The 9,647-nt window shown below is 50.2% G+C and overlaps 1 long non-coding RNA gene across 1 annotated transcript in view; it reads left to right on the top strand.

Annotated features, from left to right (window-relative positions):
• LOC112545549 (uncharacterized) overlaps positions 1 to 9,105 on the top strand; it is a 41,238-nt gene extending 32,133 nt beyond the window's left edge. The window contains exon 4 of the long non-coding RNA XR_003089051.2: positions 8,858 to 9,105. This is a non-coding gene — a long non-coding RNA (uncharacterized LOC112545549). The remainder of the gene's footprint in view (positions 1 to 8,857) is intronic.
• The last annotated feature ends 542 nt before the right edge of the window (positions 9,106 to 9,647 follow it).

Consider the following 9,647-nt stretch of genomic DNA (forward strand, 5'->3'; position numbering starts at 1 on the left):
TGCCCGGAATAGCCCAGACGCTCGTCCTGTTCAGGCAGCAAAGTAGAAATGGCATTTCTGAACGAGCCTGACAGCTCACCCAGAGTGAAACTCATTGAGTTGTGACTCAGCGTAGCTCAGATGCACGGAGAGAATTAAAGAAATGTTAATGTATGCAGCTTGCTCGCCGCCTGCCCACACAGCAATCGGGGAAAGTCTGCACGGGCGCTGAACGGGGCTGTGTGGCCGGAGATGAAGAGGGCCGGCCGGACGTGGTGCTCCCTGGTGTTAAACAAACGCCAGCATGAATTCTACCGCTCTGCCGGGAGGGGAGGGATTTCCAAAGGAACGTGCTCCCACCTGTTTCGCACCAAGATCTATAACAAGGTGCCGGGTCTATAGTCACAGGGAAATTCTTATTCAGATCTGACTTTTGATTCTCCAGCATGGTGCATTCGGGCCAGATTCCTTGTTGCCTTTCCCCTTGGGCATTGTCTTTTACCCCGGACAAAGCAGGCAGCGGGGTATACACTGTGCCCAGGTACAAAGGATGATGCGAGGAGCAAGTCGTTGCGAAATCAGTCCCTCCTTCCTCCCTTCCCCCCTGTATTTTTTGGCCTTGAGTGTTTTTAATGACAGCCTTCATGGTTTGATGGAGGATTTTACACTAATGCAAGCATTACCGGTTAATTTGGCTAGAATAGAGTGCAATTTTGCACAGTCAAAGTCATTGCTACTTGAGCTAAAAGTTCCATTATAGCGCACTGTCCACCTAGCCATTTTAGAGCAGGGAGAGATAAGTAGCATTTTATTAATGGGTGTCCTCGGGAGCTTATTTAAAGGATGGCTCCTTGTCTGCATTGGTGATGAGTACGGGAGATAAGCCAAGACATTGAGGGATGTTGGTAGCAGCTGTCTAAGCAGTTGATTGTGATGGGTTCTCAGCTCTTTTCTTCAGCACCATGACTTTGGAGTGGGGCATTTGCTGGCTGGGGTTTGCCTCACACGTTACTGCCACAGGGAGACATGGGCATTGCAGGGTTAGCTGCGGGGATGCTCATGACACCCTCCTAGAGCATTGACTTTCACATGTGCTCCAGTCCTATGGTTAGTCTGACACTTTCTGGAGGAGAAGATCAGAGGGGCAAGATGGGGCGGGGAGGTTGGCTGAAAAGAAAGTTGGCTGGGCATGACTCATGCCACGTCACGCTATATAGAAAAAGGTGCGACCGATATAAACACCCACAGGTTTGAGGTCCCTTTGCTGGCTCTGCTGTTCATTATTATTCCTAGAGCTGTGCTCGTGTTCCTGGTGACCCAGGAGCACATATCAAAATGACTGCTGGGGCCACTGCTTCATTACAAACAGCGGAAGGACGTTGGTAGCACGCCATGAATTCAGCAGCCTTGATTTGTAAAACTTTATGCAAATCTTTTTTTCTGATTTCAGCTTGCATAGGTTCACAGTTTTCTGCTTCACTTTGCTCCAGGGATTCGCTCTTTCCTGCGAGTTTGAATGACCTCAGAAAATCTCAACATGAACTGCAGACAAAGAAATGATTGTCTGTACTTTCAGTGCAGAATCAGAAGTCAGATCAAGTGCACTAGAATCCAGGCTGGCTTGGCCCTGGCTCACATTCTCCTCATGAAACTTAACAAACTTGTGCACAACCTGGGCTGTGTTTCAGGAATCGGAGGTAGCCAAATGACAAAGAGAACAGCTGGAGACCAAGGATTTCAAAAGCAACGAATGGGTTCTTTTAAAGCATCGGTCTATAAGAAGGTGCCTAAGTTTCTGAAAAATCAGGCGTCTCAGACTAGACACCCTACAACAGAGGCACCCGGAACCACCAGTCACTTTAAAAATCTTGTATTTAAATGTCTAAGAGGATTCTTTGGGGGGAGAGGGGAGGAAGGGGGAAGAATGCTACTAGTTGAATCTCCCTAGTCCGGTACTCTCTGGTCTGGCAACATCTGTGGTCAGCATGATGTTAGTTAACCAATTATTGAGTGTGGCCAAGTTTCCCACAGTTTGTTCACTGCTACCAGTCCTGATTCTCAGTGTTCTGTGCTGCTATTTAACTTTAATGTCTTCTACCATCCCCGTAAGCAGTGGACGTGTTGGGAATGGTGCTAGACAATATTGACCGTCAGTGGTTTGGCAAATGCTCTGGTTTGGTCAGGTCCCAAGCGTGCCAGAGAGGTTCAACCTGTATCAAAGGAACAAGGTGACACTGATATCTTTGACTCTGTGGATCTTCAGAATTCCAGGGTCCACAGCTGAGACCCCCCGGTGTACGTGACATGGGACTAAACTCATTGTGAACCAGCTAAAATGCAGCCCTGGTGAGAGCAATGCTGCTGCGTTATAACCCACGTTTCTTTTTTTTTTTATTTTACACATTTTCCAAGCTGCAGGATCCAGCCTTTCAGTGCCTGGCTGCAGTTTTCTCCATAACTTACAAATGAACGTCACTGATCACTCGCACTGGCCTTCGTGGTGCAGCAGGAATGGGGAAGGGGCAGCGTTGTAATGAGACAGCCACAGAAAACCTCCTGCCCTTTGAGGCGACGGGAGTCTTCAGAGGCTCTGCAGGGCAGCAGAAGAGACCTTAAAATGGAACAGAGTCTCTTTGAGCAGAGCTGGGCTATTCTGGGCAGGAAAGGCCAGCTCACCAATTCTGTTTTACTCTTTACACCATAGCGGCTGTGCACCTTCCAGGAGTGCACCAGGCAACGTGACGACACAGCTGGCATCTGCTGTTTGCTCTTTTCCCAGAGAGAGAAGCGTGTATTGGCAGGGCATTTATTTGTTTGTTTGTTAAATATACCTATTGCTATGTGTTTATATTATAGACGGCAAAGCCAAAGAAATGTGCATTGTATTTGCCATGGGAAGTGGCGAAATTTGTGATAGACACGGCATTCCCTGTAGGCTGAGCGCATGGGTGGCTGACCAGGAGAAGTTCAGGTGCTGCCCAGCTGATTAACAGAGCACTCATAGCATTCACAGCAGGAGGCGTGTGTTTCTATTGGTGGTGCACACCTGCCCATGCCTTGGTGCACAGAACAAAACTGATTCAGCACAGGGATGGACAAAATAGAAGAAACGTTGGACACGGACCAGTCTTTCTCTTATTGTGGATGGTTCTGCCTTGTTTTTGTGTCTTAGTTCTGCTTTCAAGATGCACCCCCCCTCCCTTTTAGTCAGTGCCAGGTAGTGTGGAAGCAGGGAACCCTCTGTAAAGTGACTCAGAAGACAAACCTGTGTGTGAGTTTACTGTAGGGCTCTGGGCACTGGGAAGGAGGAGAAACATGCCACATTCTGCTGCTATGCCAGCACTTTGGTTTTTGACTGTTCTTCTTGCTGTCTATGCACATTGCAAAATCCGCAGCCTGCTGCTCTCCCTTGCCCTGCTATTGCCTCTGCGATAAATTCCTCTAATGGGTAAGTTTTTTTTTAAATTCTCCTGTATTCGGTCCCCCCTCCTCCTGCAAAACAACATCCCCAACAAGTAACCCAGCCTGGCACAAATTATCCCAATTCCCCACTTCTGAGCAGAGCCAGCTGTGACAGATTCAAGCAAAATACCTTTCGTCTGGTCTACAAAATCCAAGCTAATCTCCACATTGAACCAAAGCGGGTCCTTCCTGATCACATGCCTTGCACTGGCAGAGCTGGGAACGTGGCTAATACTTTGGAGCCACTACAAACACTTCGGAAAAGGCTCTTGCCATGGTAGCAAACAGCTGGTGCATCTAATCCATTTTCCAAGCACATTTGCAGGATACATAATTAAGAGTTCTGCTGAGGGGAAAAGTAAAGCAAACCATTAGATTTGTTTGTAACATTATAGCTACTGTAATGCCCACTCAGGGCCTTTTTTCCAGGCACGATATTAAGACGGCCCTTAAGAAATGGCTCCGGGACTTCCTGTTGATGATGTGATATTAATTTTAAGTAAATATTTGCATTTCCAGTTCCCATATAATTAAGCACAAAGAATGGATCCCAGAGATCTTTTGCCTGTTAACTGTGATTCTCATGCAGATGAGAATTCCTACGTGTTCCTTCCCCCGATGTCACTGACCGTTTTTTATTCGGTTCTGCTGTAGACTAAAAAATGAAGGATCGTAGTTCATAGGAGCTTGGCCAACTTCCACTAGCTGGGAATCGGGGTCCCGGTGCTAATTTGAAGTACAGGACTTCAAGGCACAGAGCCAAGATCTGTGGTCCCTGGACCTGGTGTGTATGCAGAGCAAGTCCAGGGCTTCGTCAGGGAACTGAGGGAAGGAGCGTGCTCACGGACGTCAGCTTTTGACTGGAGTTTTCCCTCACAAAAAGATAAAGAAGGAAAGCATCAGAGAAAGGTTTCTTCGATTGGGAGACCAGCCTGCTGCCAGGGTTAGGGACAAGCCAACTCCAGAGGAAAGCAGGCGGTAGAATGTTTCTCATCTCACTGGAATGTCTTTGCCTGTGTTGCCTTTGTGAACAGACCCATCTGCTGCTCACTGAATCGTTGCTACAGAAAGGCAGGGTGATGTTCCCACTTAGCTTAGCTAAGCAAAGTACCAAGACCCCAAGCACCTCTCACGTTTGGTGGAATTGCTATTTGCGGTTCCATGTATTGGTGTCCGTCCCGGCCTGGAGGGGCTGGAAGGTGCGGGGAACTCACCGTGGGGCTCAGGAGATGGCTCTCAGAGTTTGTGAATTTTGCCCTTCGCGATGGTGCCAGGAACGCATGGTGAGGGGTTTCTGTCGTCTTATTCTCATAGCGCAAGGCAGGTCACATCGCAATGAATGTGGTCCATGGTGAGTCATTGGCCTGCAGTCTTCCACATGCCACAGTCTTAGGAGGTATACCCCAAAACTGCCACCGGCATGACACTCACGGGCAGCTGGCAGCAGTCTCTGCCAAAGGTCATTATTTTATTTACAGGCGACCCCTGTGATTCGCGGAATTGCTATTTACGGTTCCACGTATTTGGGGGGGATCTTCTGTCCCGGCCTGGGGCAATCTTCATTCTGCTCATCTGACCCTCATCTCTCACACACTCAAGTTGTCTTTGTCTTATCTTTCTGCTCTCAGGTATCATCTGGGAGACGGGGAAGAAGGGAAATCCGCCTGATGATGTCCTCATTAGCTGTGGGTGAAATATAGCTCACATGCCGCAATCACTTGTAGCACTTCAGTCCCAAGGCAGAAGCCTCCAAATGTCCTGTTTCCTTATCGGCCGCATCGCTCATGCATGTAGCAAGATGCTGGAGACGAGAGATTGCAGCAATTTCCTTTTACAGTCACAGTTCTACCTTTGCCTCCGTACGTGCGGCTGATCTGACGCTGTTCTAGCAACAAGTCACCTTCTCTGTTGGATCACTAAATGATGTGTAACACCCCTTGTAGCCATGCCTCCAGATATTGGAATGGTTCAACATGCTCCAGTGCCCCACTCCGATTTTGATAGGAAGAACTTTGCCTGTTCGGCAGACTTAGAGGTCACCATGGTCCATCTTTCCAGGAGGTATTTTTAGACCTAACGTCTTGGCTTTCATCAGAGGGATGTTGAATTTCGGTTAATCGGCTAATCGGCTGGGGTGGTTCTTCTTCGTTACAGAGCTTTGAGCCTCGGGCGGGCTATCCCACAGTGCGTAGGTGAACTTTGTGGCTAGCACTTCCGCAGCTCTGATGCCAGGTAAACAGCTGCCCCCCTCTCCCCGTAAAGCCCCAGGAACTTAGAAACTCCCCTTCTTATGTCCTTGGCAAGTGCTCACATCTCATCAGGCCCAGTGACAGTGCCTGTTCCATGGAGTGAACGATCCCAAACTTGGAGCAATGCTGAGCTACTGGAGCTGATCAGTATTTGAAGAGGGACCCAGGATACCCTGCAATCACCCCCCCCCTCACATCGCCCTCCTTCCCAGGAGAGCTGCCCTGTGAGAGAGCTGCCCTCCGCATGCTGCTTCTCTCCTCAGCAATGGAAATGCTGCCAATGTAAACACACGCCGGCACCTGTGCCCGTAAGCAGGAATCCCAACCAGTGCTTTTCTTCCACAGGTTCCGTATTGCCGGGGAAACAGACAGCGCAAAGCCTCTGCAAGTGCAGGCACAGTCTAAAATGTGTTTTGTCACCCGCTCTAGCTGCAGGATTCAGGATGATGGGCACAAACAGGCCCTCTTTGTTCCTCTAGCTTTGGATTAACTAACCCCCGCCCGTGCTCCCTGTTGTCATCACAGTGTCTCCCTAAGTCCTGGCCTGGACAGAGCACGCCTGGAAGGAACTACAGACTAGGGTAGCTGGCCCGAAAGGAAGAGACCGACTTCCCCGGATCCGTCATTCAAACGCCTCGGTGGAGACGGGCCGTGCCTCTTGGCCTGCGAGGTTGCTCTGTGGGATTCCATGGGCTGGTTCAGGGGAGAGGGATGCAGGGGGATACCATTCTGCAAGCCAGGGGAGGCGCACGTGGGTTTAGCTGCTGCACTCCATATGGAGACTCCTTCTCGCCCCTCTTCCTGCTAACGCACCAGGCGTAAGTGCACCAAGGAAAACAGCTAAGTCAGCAGAGCCAGAGGCACCTTGCTGCCAAAGCCTCCTCAGCAGAGCATTTCTGAAAATAATAAAAAATCAGGAGAGCTTGGGGCGGGGGGGAGAAAAACCCGGAGTGAGAGCACGCAAGAGGATGTGTAATTTACTTCAGCCCCAGGCAGCAGCAGCGGTGGTGGAAGCAGCCGTGGCAGCAGCGAACGGTGCTGACAAGTTGTATGTGTTTTACATGCCCATTAACTCGCTTACTCAATAAAAAATGCATAGTTACTGCAGCTTCCACATGTCACTGCTGCACGTGGCACTTAAGCGACGGGGAGACAGGGAACGTCTCTCAAAGAAAGCCACTTACCGGCCTGTCAGGAGAAATGACAACCTTTAAAAGGGTTTTCAGGGGGAAATATAGGGAGCTGACATGCTGCAGCCGCATTGTGCTGATAGATTATATGTGCACTATCAATATTATACTACGTCTATAACATATGTATATGTGCAGGCTGCTCGTGCAGCCTGCTGTAGCTCACATCACAGTCGTTTCCACCACAATCCTCTATTTCCACAGGTTTCTTTATCAGTCAAAAATTATCTCTGGGAATGAAACTATCCGGGCATTGCTCTGGGCCCAGAGAGGGCGGGCATGGGGTTTCTTGCTGTTAGAGTCGGGGAAGAAACGGGAAGAAAGTCCTGCCAGCTATTTCTTGAGTTTGTAGAACGGGAGAGGAAAACATAAATGAGCTCCTGGCTCTGAAAGCGACCAGCCACAATTCACTCTTTGGGAGACACCGCCAGCAACAAAAGCAGCTGCGTTCCAGCACCCTGAATGCAGCTTCCAGGCAAAGTACCCACCAAGGCGGTGGCGGGCAGCCTGCGGCCCATCTCAGAGTTTTCGGTGTGGCCTGGGAGGCATTTTGTTTACCGTGGCCCATGCACATAATTACCAGATTCTGCTGGTTTTCGTCTGTGTTGTTTTTTTCCTACCGCCCGATATTACAAAAGTGACCTGTAAGTAAAGCACGCCAATAAGTTCTGATCTCCAGTACCCCCCGCTACAGCAGGCCCAAGGACCCTGTCCCCCACAGCTCTGCCACATCACCGGGGCACCTGAAACTGTGATTGAGCCCAGCTCCCTCCATCTCTTCCCTTTCTCCCTCATGTTTTTAGCTTGCCAGACAATAACTCAAAGGCCCTGTGGCTCTGGAAAGGCCTCTCAAACCGTGCTTCTCCTGCAGCGTGTCCTGAGCCCGCCTGACCCTCAGCCACAGAGCTTGCCAGGTTACCGCGTAAACAAGCCCTGGAGCACGGATCTGTTCCCGCCGAGCGGGGCGGTACCCAAGTCTGAGGCAAAGCTGCAGCGATGAGGCAGGAGCAAGGGCGTGCGGGGTTGTATTTTGTGCCTGGCCTAACCGCAGGGTCCATCTGCTTGGCATTGCTCACCCCCCAAAACGCCGTTTCGTTGCAGCGGCCAAAGCTACCCACCATCTTGACTGTGCTGCTCCAAGCTGATGTGCCGGCTCGCCTTTGCCTTTCACTTCAGTGGCTCCAGCAAGCGGCCGCCCCTTGGGCCTTTCAATCCGGATAATTTTTAGCCAAGGAAAGAACCTCTCTCTGCGCACACACATTTCTTGACAGAGAGAGAAGCCGGTTCTCCACTCAGCCCCTCTCCCCCCACCTCCCCCAGGCTCGGCAGCTGTTGACATTTCTTTTATTAAAGCAGTGATGCCCGCCTCTCACCTGCGACCAGGATGGTATTTTCCAAAGAGGCCCAGGACCTCTCCACTTCGTGTTTATTATGCCTGGTTAATGCTCATTAAAACCTTTGTTTGTGGAACTGACTGACAAGGAGAGTGGATTAATATTAGAACGCCCTGTCAAAAGTGGTGAGAGGGCTGGATTGATTTTATAGGAAGTTTAGTCAGAGCTCTGTGTAAAGGCCTTGAGGGGTTATGCTGCAGTGAATCAATCCCCTACATTAGCAAGTCCCTCTGGGAATAGTCAACTTCAGTGTTTATTACAACCAAGGCTGCCTTTAACAGATATGGCATTCACTTTCTTCTCTCGCCCCCTCTCTTCCTTGTTTAAATAAATAATCTGCTGCTTGAAATTGCAACCCCTGGCCTGTCGGCGGAGAGTGTGCAGCTAGTGTTGATGGCAGACTGGGCATAGGGGTGAGGGGAATAAAAGCCCGACTTGTTTGCTCGGTGCAAGACGTCACGCACGGGATGACGTGTGGGAGGTGCTGTGTCTTAGCTTAACCCTGACCCTCTACAACACTTCCGGCTCCTCCAGCCGGAGCCTTTCCATACCCCTGGCAAGACTTTTCTCTCCTGTTTTGCAGTGTCACGTTGTGCTCCGGAGCACAGCTCATCCAATGCCCGGCAGTTGGACCCTGCAGCTGCCTGGTTACTCCCGGCCGGCACTGTCCATGTACCTCGCTCTTTGACCTGCGGCACTCCGGCCCTCCCACATCTCAGAAGATGCCAAAGAAGATGTCTCGGTGCCACCAGCAGTGAATCTGGCAAACAGATTGTCCCAGGTCTGGGCAAGTATCATATACGGGCTAAATAATCAGCTGGCTTTGCTGTGCTCTTGGCTGGGACCATTGTGATGTTACCCAGCATGCTCATGTGCCAGGGACTGGCAGCGATAGGCAACTTCCCAAGTTTCCGTCCGCCCTCCCCCCTCCCGACATTTCACTGGGGTTTTGTTTGCTTGTTTTTCTTACACGTAGGGGTATTTTTAGATAGAGATTTTTTTTCCTTCCTCCAGAAATGCGCCGCATCCAGCTCCAAGAGGCGCCAAGGGCCTTTTCAATTGCTGGTTGAAAGGCAAATAGTTTCTGCTTTTCAAAGTCTCGATTCCCCCTGCCACACAGCATCCGTAGGTTAGACTGCTGCCTTCCACATGGCTGCACAGACACAGACAGTTGTGTTTATGTCAATCCTCTCGATACTCGTCGCGAGGCCTCTCTTGTGTACCAAGGTTCCCTGCCTCTGATGTTTCTGCTTAGAGATGCAATTTGCAAAAGGGCAGGTTGTCGTGTTTCCTTTTTCTCTTGGTGCAAACCAAACCTTGGGGCCTACTTTTTATTTTGGGGTCATCTAGTATCTTCTTCACCTGGATAACTC

Source organism: Pelodiscus sinensis, chromosome 26 (genome assembly GCF_049634645.1).
Source record: "Pelodiscus sinensis isolate JC-2024 chromosome 26, ASM4963464v1, whole genome shotgun sequence".
Classification (NCBI taxonomy): Eukaryota; Metazoa; Chordata; order Testudines; family Trionychidae; genus Pelodiscus; species Pelodiscus sinensis.